The sequence below is a fragment of the Ctenopharyngodon idella genome, chromosome 11 (genome assembly GCF_019924925.1).
Source record: "Ctenopharyngodon idella isolate HZGC_01 chromosome 11, HZGC01, whole genome shotgun sequence".
NCBI lineage: Eukaryota > Metazoa > Chordata > Actinopteri > Cypriniformes > Xenocyprididae > Ctenopharyngodon > Ctenopharyngodon idella.
The window spans coordinates 10,897,091-10,911,951 of NC_067230.1; the positions used below are offsets into that span (position 1 = coordinate 10,897,091).

At 34.8% G+C, this 14,861-nt stretch overlaps 1 protein-coding gene across 3 annotated transcripts in view; it reads left to right on the forward strand.

Annotated features, from left to right (window-relative positions):
• Nucleotides 1-3,566: 3,566 nt before the first annotated feature.
• rap1ab (RAP1A, member of RAS oncogene family b) overlaps nucleotides 3,567-14,861 on the forward strand; it is a 54,998-nt gene continuing 43,703 nt past the window's right edge. The window contains exon 1 of one of the 3 annotated variants that reach the window (XM_051911558.1): nucleotides 3,567-3,696. The gene's annotated coding sequence lies outside the window, so the exon portion shown is untranslated. Of the gene's footprint in view, nucleotides 3,903-14,861 lie in introns of all 3 variants that reach the window. The other 2 variants (XM_051911559.1, XM_051911557.1) reach the window with 2 other exon arrangements.

Sequence of the window (14,861 nt, forward strand, 5' to 3'; positions counted from 1 at the left end):
CAAATTCATTGAAGAGAAGACACTTAATTAATGTCTTCACAAACTACTTAACCAAACTGCACACCATGACCATAAACTGATCATTATTGATCTCATACTTAAGTACATAACATATGTACATAATATTTCAGTATATATGAATATGTATAATATGATAGTTCCAATTACAATATATAGGCTACCTAGGGTCTTCAACAGGGGTTCTTGACCATAGATATAATAAATAGACGCCCTATTGGCCACTGGATCGCACGTCAACGGCGACGCCATATTGTGCTGGGCAACATGCCGTTACTCTCTTAAGTGGACTGAAGAAAAGATGCCTGATTATTTTGAGGTTTTACAAATCGTCGCACAATCCAAACCACATATCGGGAATTACCTTTCACATGCAAGTCTGAACAGTTGTTTCTGGTTGTATTTGGTCATTATAACATTGTTTTGACAGCTAGTTAACCACCAAAGTCAGACTATTAAAAGCTAACGACAATGCTAGTTATCTATGAAAACTGAGATTTATAAGAAATAATAAAAAGTTTACATGATTCTTATGAAGTCTGAGATTATATTAAACTATTTTAGTTTATATAACTAATCAAAATCACAAGTGAGTCTTCCGTGCAATTATAACTGATTGATCTAATCGTGGCTCATTTATATTTTTACCCCAGTTTAGCCAGTGGAACCAGGACAACACAAACCTCAAGGAAGGCTGAAGAAAGACCTCGTCTGCCTATTATTATGACATCATTATACTTATCATGATTAGACTTATATTATTATATGATTGTACTATTCACTATTTTATTTGCTGTTTTTATTTTATTGACTAGCTATATTATTTTACAATTTATGATATACTATCTGCTATTTTATTCATAGTTATTATATTACTACATTAAACTATATTTTACTGTTTTTATACTTTAATTGTATTTTTAGGCTATTTATAATAATAATATAGGCTAATAATATGCTATAGAAAAAAAACACATACAATTTATATTGTACTGTAATTGTACTAAAAAATGTTCTACCGCTGCATCTCAAATGTTTTACTGAATCTATTAAGGATTGTCTTATAATAACTAGTACAAGCTGTGCTTTTAATGTTGTCCACTAGAGCGAGCCACAGGATAAGAAATCTTTTAAGCCCAATCCTTTTATATTTTATTGCAATCCATTTGAATCAGAAAAGACGGAAAAGCGTAGCGTCAGATCACAGTCCAAAAAAACAATACTATTACAGTTTCTGGTGGTGCGTAAATCCAAAAAATAAATCCAAGATCACAACGATGAAAGATCCGCACACGAGAATACAGTCAAAAAAGCTCCAAAATGTATTATCCAGAGGCCATAAAAAAGTGCAAGTGCAAAGTGCAAAACGTTTTCGGGATCAACCCTTCATCAGTGCCATAATTCCAAGCATACACCTGTTTCCATTTAATAAGCTTATTACCGTAATCATTATAGAAGACAGGACCTCCAATATTCACACCACAAAAGTAAATAGATATACTCATAATTATACAACACTTTTTAAAAAAAACTTAGCTCAGAGAAATACATATTACTTTTCATATTATCGAAATATCATCAATATAGCCTACATTGTAATACTATAATATGAACATCACAATTAGAATACATAGGCCTAATCATGAAAAACGCTTGGAATTATGGCACTGATGAAGGGTTGATCCCGAAAACGTTTTGCACTTTGCACTTGCACTTTTTTATGGCCTCTGGATAATAAATTTTGGAGCTTTTTTGACTGTATTCTCGTGTGCGGATCTTTCATCGTTGTAATCCATTTGAATCACAATAAATTCATTTAGTAGGCTACATTAACTATGGTGTACTGACATTAAATCTGTGAAATGCTTAGGCCTATAGATAATTAAACGATTAATAAGTTTTTGAGATACAAATTATCATATTTATTTGAAATTGTCCTGTGACATTATGTGATGTGATTCAAGAGGAAAAGCTAAAGGCACGAGGGAAAAAGCTAAAATGGCGTTGTTGAAGACAGAAAAGCATTTCCACAATTAAAATCGATGTGCACATTTCATGTACATTAAATTATATTACATTAGGAACATCTCCACAATTATTAACCTTGAAAAATAAACCAAATCTATGCTTTAGAAGCGCGAGTTTTCTTAATTCCTTATGATAATGAATAATTTTCAAGTTCAAACTAGCGAGATTCTGAGTAATTGGAGACAAAACCTTTTTCCTACTCCACGCAGATCATAAACCGTTGGAATCGGTTGAGAAATGTAAACTTTATTGCGCTTTTTGTCCAGAAAAGCCACAGCTCCCCGTTTACTTGCATTTGTTTAATGAGGAGTCTTGCCCCGCACAATATGGCAGACTCGTTGACGTATCGCAGCAACAGTCCAAAGCGGCCAATAGGGCGTCTATGTATTTATTATGTCTATGTTCTTGACCTCTAGGGGTCTGTGGCATGCTTCTATGTGTTTGCCAATTATTTTTTTATCTTAAACTAATTTGTATAAATTAAAATAATATTAAGTTAACTTCAACCAAAGCTAATTTAAGATTTGTAAATGTTAGGTACAAACATAAGACTGTTATCAGTAATAATTATTTTAATAGCTTATCAATGTAAGCATTGTATTAAACTAGGTACAAAAAAAAATACATAATCCCCTGGTTTCACAGACAAGGCTTAAGCCTAGTCCCAGACTAAAATGCATGTTTGAGCTGTTTTAACTGAAAGAAACTTGCACTAACATATCTTAAAATATGTCAATGCCATTGTTTTATCTCAAGATGCACAACACTGTTTTTTTTTTTTTTTTTTTTTTTTTTTTTCTAAGACACGTTTATAAAAGCTACTTAAATGCCTTACTTGAACTAATGCCTAATCTTGGCTTAATCTAAACTCTGTCTGTGAAGCTGGACCTATGGTGCTATCTAGAGGCCAGACTTAAATTGCAACACTAATTTTATGCAATAAAAGGGTGTTTGTTCAACTCTCCGTCCAGCAAGGAGTCATTGGCCTGAAAAGGGTTTTCTTGTAGATGATTAAAGCTTATTGTATGTAAATAAATAAAAAATATCAAGCAATACAATTTGACAGTGACACTCACCTTTATTAAAAGTATTTTAAAATCTGTTGTTAAACAACAAGGTGAAACATCTTAATAACCATAAGCAGGACTTTTAGTATGGGTTGTTGATTAGATTCTGGAAACTGGTCCTGGCCGTTAGCTACTAAATGCACGTAGATCTATGCGGTGGACTTGACTAAAGCTTTGCCTTGTATTTTAGCCTTGTACTTTGTCTTAAAAACATAATTTAGATTTCATGTTGGCTAATTTTTGAAAGTTAATTCATACAAAGTGAATTGTGTCATGTTCGTAGTAGTGTTCATGTTTGTGTTAGTGTGGAAGATGTATTTAAATGGATTTATTTTCTGGGGGAATCTTGTGCGTTGAATTCAAAAGTCAAGGCTGCGTATTTCTGGTGCACATTTAGATTAAGACTGAGATTAAGGTTAAGAAATTTTACCAAAGTTTAACGTTATTACACGAGTACTCATCATTGTCTCATCAAGACTTTTGTTTTGTCGGGTGGCGGCCCATAATTCCGCCCGACACCGGAAGCTGTTAGTCTCTGAGCTAAAATCGCTGTGCTGCTAGTTCGCGCCGGAGCGCTGAGTAGGTGAGTGACAGGCTCGTTACGTGAGCGGCTCGCGAGGTCGCATTAAGGGCAGCACGGCCGTCTTTTTCCGCTCCCAAAGCTCGTTTCCTATCAGCAGCAGGTGCTGTTTCGTGGAATGACCCAGTTTGCTGAGGAGAAAAGGGATTGAGGTTGTCTGCAGCTGAACACGCTAAAGTTTGTCGGGTTATTCCGGCGGGTGTGTGAAGGTAGGCGGCTAAACGAGCGCGCTAACAGACAATATTGATGAGGACCGTTAATCATAACTGGACAATCGTAAAGAGCTATTAAACCAGATAAATTGTGTGGTATAGTGCCCAATTTATTCACTTACAGTCAATAATTGTCCCAATAATGTTTTATTTCTTAAATGGAAAAATGATCGAGTAGTTAGATAGATCTGGTTCCAGCAGTCTTAGCATGTTAGCACAAATCTCACTGATTTAAGTGGGTGTGAATGCTTGTTGTTTTACACCCCGTTTTCATATCTTATGGGGAACCAATCTCGAGATAATTTTGGTTTAATAAACTCTTTCTAGCCCGAAGCTGAGTTTAGAATCCCTAGATGACCAGGATGGATCAAGTGATTTGCTGATTAGACATTGTTTTGTTTTTTTTTCTCCTGACAACATTGTTTAGCAAATCAGTTTTCAGTTCTCTTTGCTGGTTTTACTGTGGAATGTCTGAGCGAGACTTCCTTTTTCTTCTCTACGAAATTTATCATGGTCATGAGCTTTCATACTTTTGATAAAGACTGTTCATGTTGGATTCACCTGTTGTACATAAGCTCCTCAAACTCATTTGAGTCAAGCTTCTTGTGTTAATTGGACAAGATATTCTAAGTGGTTTTAACCAGATATAGTTATTTATGTGATTTGTCAGACTCAGACCTTGCCTGGGACTATTTTCTTGTCATTCCGAAACGGTTTCTAACTACTAATGATTTTGACTGATAGTGCATTTTTTTTATTGCTTTTGCCTGTTCACTGTAAACATTTGTTCCTTTTTACGTTATGCTTTTGTTTGCAGTGTGTCTGTTAAATGATATGCTAAACTGGTAATTAATAATTGGTTTATTATTTTAATTAAACTGAGAATGTTGTACAGGACAACTGCTAAAAACTAAATGTATATTGATATCTCTCTCTCAAATTTTATAATATCGATGTGAACCATGCATTAAATAATATTAGCATAGTTGTTCATCTCTTAAGTTTGAAAAACGGAAGTCTGACCACATTTCCAGATATGATGTCTTTTTAGTTATGAGAAGAGGAGGATGGGGAAATGCAAGTTTAACAGTTTCTCATACTGACTCATCATGTTTCAACAGGACCTGCGTAGGTAAAACTTGAATCAGCGCTGTCTAGAGGTGGCAGTAGTTCTGACTCTTAATGAGATTTGTGACTTTATAATCAGAAATCTTTCCTCCCAGAACAAAGGATGTGGTCTAGGGCGGGGCTTTATGGAAAAAATGATTACGATATTTCTTTCCATATTGGTCGATATCGATGTTTATCACAATTTGATAACACTGCCAGCTTGAAGATTATCCCAATGATATGAAGATATGAAGCCTGGAGAAACAAGGTGACTCATTAAACTAAATCTTAATTTTTTAAAATCTTACATTTGCAGACAGTACATGATGTATAAGATCAGTCATATTTACTAAAACAATTCATCACATCTTTGAGTTTTATTTCAGAAGCATCATACATTACAGTACTACATTCCATTGAATAAATGATTCAACGACACACATTTAAGTCATTTGTTGACACCTAGTTGCGAAACAATGTAAACGATACAGTCGTTATTTGAAGTGCTGTTTTCAAAAGGTGATAACTATTTTTATCGCTACCATAGACATCAGTGATTATATTTGAACTTAGGGCTGGACGATATGGCCAGAATTTATATCACAATATATTTCTTAATTTCAGTCAATACGATATTATTCTGATATCGATATGAACATTATAACGGATGTCTACAAACTTCTGAAAAATGAATTTGCCAACTCTATGAAACCTTCTCCTATAAAACTATATTAGAAATAAAAACAGTACAAATAAATTAATGTTCACCTTTTATTTGTATTTAGCCTTCATACAAACTAGAAATGTGAAATCACTGTCAAATAAACAGAAGACTCTCAGACTCACCTTATTAATACACTGTAAAAAAAAAAAAAAAAAATCACCTTGGTTTTACTCAAAAAAATTAAGGCAACTATTTGCATCAGACTTCTAAGTATTTTGAACTCATTTAATTTGTGTTTGACCAAATAGCCTTTACATGTCTTCAACATGCACCCTTAAATAATTTCAACTCAATTTACCTCATGAAAATAACTCAAATACTTTGTGTAGCAGAAACTTAATTCAACTGAGTAAGCATCGATACATCTAAAATTCCAGTAAACAGTTTAATTTGACATGCATTAGTTCTTTTTCACTATATGTAATAAGCAGTATTTCATATGATGCACTGCGCTAACATCAGCCTAACGTCAGGCTCTACTCGTCACCATGACGGTAACCCCCAAGGCTCCCAACATGACAACTTTTCTAAATCCTGCCTTAATAGAACATTAAACAATAATAATAACAAGCCTTCTATTTATATTGCTTAAACACATTCAACATTTTCTCTTCCGATTAATCAGCATGCAAAGCATTCTGGGAACTAGAAATCTCCTTACCCCCAGTAAGTAGATTATACTTAAGTAATTAAGTAAATGTTAATTTAAATATAATGAACTAGAACTTGAACTAGAGCTGCACAATTCTGGATAAAATGAGAATCACGATTTTTGGCTTCAAATAGAGATCACGATTCTCCCACGATTCAAAAGTTTCTAGAGGTTCTGACAAAATATTAATTGCTGGAAAAAAAGTTTAATTAATTTTAATGAATTATTATTATTTTTTTATTTTATTTTTTTAAAAAAGGGTTTTGAATGAATTCAATGACTCATTAATAAATACTTGTTTCAATATTGGATGATTGTGTGTTTTTGAACGAATCTTTTAAATGAATGATTCAGTGACATACTTTTTTTAACAGTCACTTGTCGCCACCTAGTGGTGTAATATGTAATTGAGACAACCGTTATTTGAAGTGCCAAGTTAGTTTCAAAAGGTGGTTTGCTCTATTTTGATCGCTACAGTAGACATCAGTGTTTATATCCTAACTTTAAACTTTTATCTCAGTACTTCTGTGATAATTTGAATATTTCTAACACAGAAATAACTACTGTGGGGTTCAAACCTGGGGCATGTATCATGATGGTAGTTGAACAAACTCAGGGTTATAGGATTAGTTTCGAGTTGACAAAACCAAACCACTCCAATCCGGCTTTGTTGGTACCATAATGCTGATCATCAACTTTCTCTGTCAACTCAGGCTTTGATCCTGAGTTTGTGGAGCACGTGCACATGAATGCATGAAATCAGTGACAACAGCCAATCACATTCACTTCTCGCAAGAGAGCCAGCGCGATTCAATACTCTTTTGCTGAAGGTTAAGAGATTGAAGAAAATTAAGTATTTAAACTCATTTACACTGATGAAAATACTTGTCCATGAAATTTTCTTGCTCTATCAGTGCACATGAAACTTGTGAAGTTAATTTATATAGTTGATAATATATAGCAATAGAGACTCAGGGTCACATCATATTTAAAGTTTATTTACAGCTTATTTATATTACATATGATCTGTATATATTAATATTCATTAAAACTAAATGCTTAATAATAACTGTTAAACTAAAATTGCTTGTGTGTAATGGATTAATAATAATAATATATCATATAATAATTATATAAATCATACATAAATCATAAAATAATTCTAAGTAATAATTATTAAAGCCAGACAATTTCATTGTTAAATATTTTTTTTGCTATATAGTGACCTTTAATTTGGAGGAAGAGAAACTGGAGGAGTGACTTTATTACGTTGGATGCGTCATTGTCACTTTGCTCACATCTGATTGGTCCAATTTCGGTTTGAGATCTCTTACCCAGAACATAACCTGCCCTGGAGCAGGTTAGCCATGGAGCGTAAGTTACTATGGTGTAGGGCTGCACGATTTGGAGAAAAAATCTAATTGCGATTTTTCTGGTTAAAATTGCGATATGCGATTTTATAAAACAAATGGAGAGAAAAAAAAATAAAAAATCACAAACAATACCAGGCTTGTTTTGCTTGTTTGTAGGGCTGCACAATTTGGCCCGAAATTTTGTGCCAATATATTATTTTGACTAATTATTTTTATTATTATTATTATTATTATTATTATTATTGCTAAATAAAAATATTAAACCAAATAAGAAATATTACGGTTGTAATAACTTTCATTGTTAAAGTTTTTAGCATTAGTATTTAATTATAAATATAACTATAATTATTAGAAAATAATATTTAAAACTTGTATGACAAAATGTGGGGTTACCTGTTAACATGCAAGCAGTATGTCTATAAATCATTAGAAAGGTCTAAGGATTTATTATCAAATATTATATTATTATGATAAAAATCTGTCTCAATAATTTCTTTATTTTTGTCAGGAGGTATGCAAAATCCATGTATTTAATATGAACTACGTGCCTCTTATGCATCCACTGTGGGGAAAAAACCCCTGTACACTTATGTACACTGGAGAAAAACATATTGATTATATGTTCCCCTCAAAGTTCTTTAGAGAGAGGAATTATTTTTCCTATTTTTACCCTGAATAGGATTGAGTGAGCTTTACTCAGTGCTAAACATGTCTGTTTCATACTGGACGCTGGAGGGCGCCTTTGAGCAGATACCACAAATGCTCCAAATATAGGCAATATAACAAACGCTGTTCCAAGAAATCCATAATGGTCATCATGCTATCGCTGTGACTGAATAAAAAGAAGGTAGAAACGCTTTGATTAAACATGAATAAAATAAACAGACGTCTACAACAATACATGGTTTATATGTTTTCTTCAAGGCTTCTCGGGTATCTCCGTAATAATAAAGTATATTTATAATCCAATGCTAATCAAAATGCTATTTCAAACACTCAACTGACGTTATGAAGTGAGTTTGGCGTAAAAACACATTAAATGTTGTCTTTTGTTAGAAAAGAAGTTCATAAAGGCTTCTCATGTTTGGAAAGTTTGTATATTTGACGTGTTGCTTTTTCTAATGCAGTGCTCTCAGATGGAGCATCATTTACTACTGATCACAGAGCAGCTCTTCACTAACACGCTGTGTACATATTTATATAATTAAAAATCGCAGCCTTTGCAATGTCATAATCGCACTAAGCCAAATCGCGATTTCGATTTGATTACGATTAATTGTGCAGCCCTACTATGGTGATGAACACCACTAAAAACCAAGTCACTTTCATGGTACCTAAAACCCAGGATTGGCACAAACTAATTTGAAACATACCTGGCTAGCCAGCTAATCCAGCTTCATGGTACAGGCCCCTGCTCTCTTTGGTTCAACACGGCAGCACGAACACAGATTTAAATGTTCCGGTATGATTTTGTCAAAGGTTTAATAGACACAGGCAAATCGTTGTCATTAATAAAATAAGATCCGTGGGTGTTTGAATCGAGATCGCAATCTTTTTACTAGGGATGCATCGATGTATCGGCTGCCGATATTTATTGGCTGTTTTTGCTCAATTTATAACCATCAGCATATTGGCTGTATCAGGAAAAAGGCAGATATAGCAAACTGATAGTTTATTAATTAACTGCGTGAAGGCACTGAGCTGTGTAATGACTGTTGCTAATCCTAGCGCTGCTGTCTGCGCTTTAAACTACAAAAGATTGCGCACACTTCTTGACTAAATAACTTTTGTAACTTTCATAAGTGTAGCAGACCCCATCCGAATGATGACCAAAACTTGACTGATGTTTTATTAAGTTTATTGTGTCCCTTTTCACTACAAACAAATCACCACAAAAGCTAAACAATACAGAGCAAAAGAAGTGCACATTAAACTCTCTCTCTCTCCATTGCATTATCATCAACGTACAGCGAATTACTCAAAACACTTATTACAGCTAACAGTTAACAAATACAAACAAGTTCTTATGCATTTTCGGGGATGCTTACTAAATGGAAAAATTATTTGATGCAGCAATAAACCTTCTAGTATATTTTAATGCAGGTGTTTTTGATTCCACGACTTTCCAAACAAGGAAATAAATAAAGACAAGATTACAGCAAGATGCGAGCAGCACATCGCAACGTGTCAAAGGCAAGAAACCATTACAGTCATTGAACTATACTGGATGTGATGCAGCGCGATGAAACGGTAAACGGATGCCCTGTATATCTGAGGTAGACAATAGAGGTCAACCGATTGATCGGCCAGCTGATATATCGGGCCGATTTTTGGCATTTTTTAATTAATCGGCATCAGCCGATTGTGCTGCAAATTAGGCCGATTAATAGGCAGACGCGATTGCCATTCCACCGGCATAAAGGACCAGTTATACTTCATTTTCCGCCTTCCGCTGCATCTCGCACACAGTTGAGCATGCAAGCCTTACAAAGTATACTCCTTTGTCTGTGAACGTGGAAAAACGGATTTAGCGGACTGCTGTTTTGAAGCTCTCGAGTCACTCACACATGCCCTGTTGTACACGCGGATCGTCCTGCACGCGGACGGGGTGTGCGAGCCTTTAACCAGCTGTAGTTTAGGCTACAGGTAGGCGTGGGTACCAAAACCTGGTAACGAGCCCAGCGGCTAAATTATTATACAAGTCTGCGTTGTATAGATAAACTCTGATGTTATCAATTCTGTTTCTGTACGTTATTTCTCTCCCTCTGAGGCTGCGTGTGAGACGGAGCAACTTACACTCTGCAGCCGTGCCTTGTTGACACACAGCTTCAACTAACGATGGCAGGGGAAAACAAACCGTTTTGAAAGAGTAATTACGTTGTAGCCTACTAGAATTGATGCCGACCATGTTTATCATAAGTGCAACAATTCATTTGCATGTGAAAGTAGAAACGTGCAATTCAGACGAAACTTCTGGCTAAAACGTGCATATTAACTTTCCTCATTAAATGTGTCTGTGGGTCCGACATAGCCTCCACGACGTCATCGCTCGTGGCCAGTGCATGGAGTTATGAGCAGCAGGCTGTGTAAAATGGGTGAACTCTTATTTTTGTTATCACTTAGATTATGGCTGTATAGAAGCATGCTTCAGAATAGTTTTGAGAAGGTGCTTAAAAAGTTTAGCCATGTATTATTATTATTACTATGAATTAGGCTACTGCTAAGTTAATTTGACAGTCTAGATTTTTGATTATATGTTTTGTGTATTTAATATTTAACGTATAAATTATTTTTAGTGCACTGACTGGAGAGGCTTGTGTTGTTCAATAAATGTTTAATTTAAGCAATTTTCTGTATAACTTCTTATTACTTAACTGTTAGATTTTTATGAGATGAAGGGGGGAAAAAAGAAAATCGGCCAAACATATCGGCCAAAAAAATTGGCATCATATATCGGCCATTGGCTGCCCTGATTTCTAAATATCGGCATCGGCCAGAGAAAAACCCATATCGGTTGACCTTTGGTAGACAACGCTGTAATACAATCACCACAAAATATTAAATGAGAAATTGCTAGATTAATGTTGCAATATAAAAAAAATACGTTGTCATCGTGTGAAAAGGGTTCACTGCATCAGCCAAATCCAGCAGTAAATATTTTAAGTAAATGTTACTTAAAAGGGAGGTATCACACACAGTTTCTGCCAATCTCATGTTAATCTTGAGTACCTATAGAGTAGTAGTGCATCCTTCATATCTCCAAAAAGTCTTTAGTTTAATCATATTTATAAAAGATACATACGCTGTACCGAGTATTTCTGAAAACAGCCGAGCGCCTGGAGGCGTGTCCTGTGAGCGGAGCTAGAGTCACAAGTATGCGCAGCTTTTGTGTAGAGATCGTCTACAAGTTATCAATGGTCAGCTAAACAACTATTTAAACACACAATACACCACCGCATTATCCCTGGATAACTTTTGAATCACTATAATGAATATAGCGTATGAATGATGAATAATGAATTTATGAATTCACTATGTTCATGTTGTTTACATTATATGCACTTAGGCGCCTATTGCCAACAAAACACACATGTGATGCAGTTTTACTCACAACCTGCGCTTCCGACTCATGACCAGGATCATTACTAGTGTGACCACTACATCTTTCAGTTTCGAACGATCTGTAAATCCAGTGTGGAACTGAGCCTTGTTTATAAAACCATAAGCGCCGATCCTGAGGGCTCAAGCAGCCACGGAAAAACACGAGATATTCTCCATTCATTCATTGCAACTATCAGTTTCTATGGTTATTTTAATAACAAATGTCAAGAGTGCATTAATTTAATGCGTGAGAACAAATCTCTCAGCTCCACTGAACACTGGGTTCTTTGGGAAGCAAGGTTATCTTTCCCTCACAACCAAAAACACACTTCTTTGGTGACATTGTTGATTTCGTGCAGTCCTGTGACCTGTGCATCGCAGCCGACGTCTTCCGTAAACCCAAACGCACGTTGATGGGCGTGCTCTTGCGTTCTCGCTCAGGTCCATGTGTGCGCGAGCGCCCTTCCGGGAGAAGTGCCCATACAAGGAATTCTGACCTTGTTGACATCACTCAGGCTGATACTCGAGAAAAAAAAAAAAAAGTCAGAATCCTGTGAGGATTTTGAAAATAATTTTTGGTACAGAAATACTCAGTCATACGTCCAACTCGTGTTTTGAAATTCTGGCCATGTTTAGCATGAGAATCCAACTCTTTAACAGTGTAAATAAGTCAGAATACATAAAATAGCCCTTTAAATAGTATGTTGGAAATGCACATTTACAAAGCATTGTCTAGATTACTCAGGATAAGATTTGAGATATATAATAATACAAAATGTGTTTTTGCTACAAATCCAAATTAAGTGAGCTACTCAAGTTATCCAAGTAAATTAACAAACAAAGATTTATTTGTAAAAATATATATATGTATATTTTTTAATGTTACACTTACAGCCTTGATTCATTTTTATCAGTGTATTAATATCTTTAACTTTAAACTATAACATAGGCTGATTGTATTATTCTTATAGATTGAAACAAAAGTACTTCAGCCAGGATAAAGAATATAAAAAAGTGCTCAGAGTTGCTGCAGAAAAGAGGGGGGAAAAAAAGAGTGAGCAACAACAAAAACACATGTTGCTGGGGAGCGTAACGAGGCGCTGAGCGTCTATTTCATGCTGAAGCGCTGAGGGCTCCGCGTTTTTTACCGGTTGCCGAGAGTTGAAGAATGTTCAACTTTGGGTAAAACGCAGCGCTCATCACTGTCACTTTTTACCCAGCCGTCCAATCACAGTGGAGAGGGGTGGGACAAAAACAAAACTGACCAACCGCCACATTCTGCTTATGCAACGTCAACAGATGACAACAACCAGCATAATAATAGAACAAAATTATTTAAAACAAGAGCCAGAGAAAATACTTTACATTGTGTTGACATTTTTATATAGAAACAATTAGGGCTGGGTAAAAAAAAATATCGATTTCTCGATTTTAATCGATTCTCATTTTTACGAACCGATATCGATTCTTAAATCCCAAGAATCGATTAGTCTAGTCTGTTTTCAGCTGATGAATGAACAGAACATGTAGCGCACCTCCCATCCAATAAATCACAGTAATCTTTGTGCTTTGTTACTTTTGATATGAAGCAAAGTCTCAGATTTCAAATGACGTCCATCTTATTATGAGATTAAAAAAATAAATACCGTTTTGGCACTGTTTAATGACAGACCGCTGTAGGGCCTCAGTTAAAGAGAAGTGGCAGCACGGAGCGCATGTGAACATCCTCTCCTTCGCTTTAACCCTCTGTGGTCTGAGGATTTTTGGGGCCCTGGAGAAATTTTGACAATCTGAAATTTGTGCTTTTTTCAGTTGCTTATAAATATATTAATGGCAAACGTGTCATTACACTGTATTCAGCACATACTAGGCTACCATAATATGTGAGCAACATATATGTACATGTTTGTATTTTTGAGAGAATAACCTTTATGCGTGGTTATTGAAAAAACAAAAAAACTTAAGTCAAGTGAAATACGGTAACAAAATAAATATTAAATGTGTTCACAAGACTTCTGGGTATTGGAGGTTGTAGACTAGAATTTCTTGCTTCAAAATTATGTAAAAATTATCCTGCCTACTCATTCATATAAAACAATATATTGATTTAAATTTTGTAAGACACTTTTTGTCAAGAAAGACAGTATGCGGGAGGCGTGAATCTTCATGAATAATGCTTTGATTCACACCTGAGAAGACAAAGACCCACATAATGACCCGCATAATGAGCCCTTTCGGTCAGGTAGGCTATGTGAGAGGACACTAAAAAAAAATCAAAGTACAAAGTAGTTTTTTTTTTTTTTTTTTTTTTTTTGGTAGTTTATTCAGAATATAGTTAACAATATAAATTAGACACATTTTGAATAAATGAGGGCACATTTTGATATAGAGTTTTACCTGGTAATAAATCCTGTTCAAAGATATAAGTGAACATCACTTACCTAGCATTCCAAGGTGTTTGGTGTTTCTGCAATGGAGAAAAAAGGAAAAAAAAAACCCTTTCCTGCTTCCAGTCAGTGATCTCACCATTATATTCAAATAAGAATGTCCAGTGTGGGCCAATATCCGGTCACTATGATTCTCAAATCTGTGAGAAAAGAAAAAACCCTCTGTGAGCATGCTGATAACAGATATTTATAATGTTTTTGAAAGAAGTCTCATGATCATCAAGCCTGCATTTATTTGATCAAAAATACAGAAAAAAAACGCAATACTGTGAAATATTATTACAATTTTAAAATGTTTTTCTATTTTAATATACAATACTTTAAAAAATAATGTATTTCTGTGATGCAAAGCATCTAAACATTCATATTACCTCTGTGGTATTTTATATATAGAGCCTAAATGTCAATGTGCAGTTTAATATATTCCTAACACTTTTTATTTCAGTATTTATTACGTATTTCAGGCGATTTCACTCATCTCAGTTTAGCAATATAGTTTGGGAATCCTTTTAGAATTATTCCTCACTGCATCTCAAAACGATGAAAAGT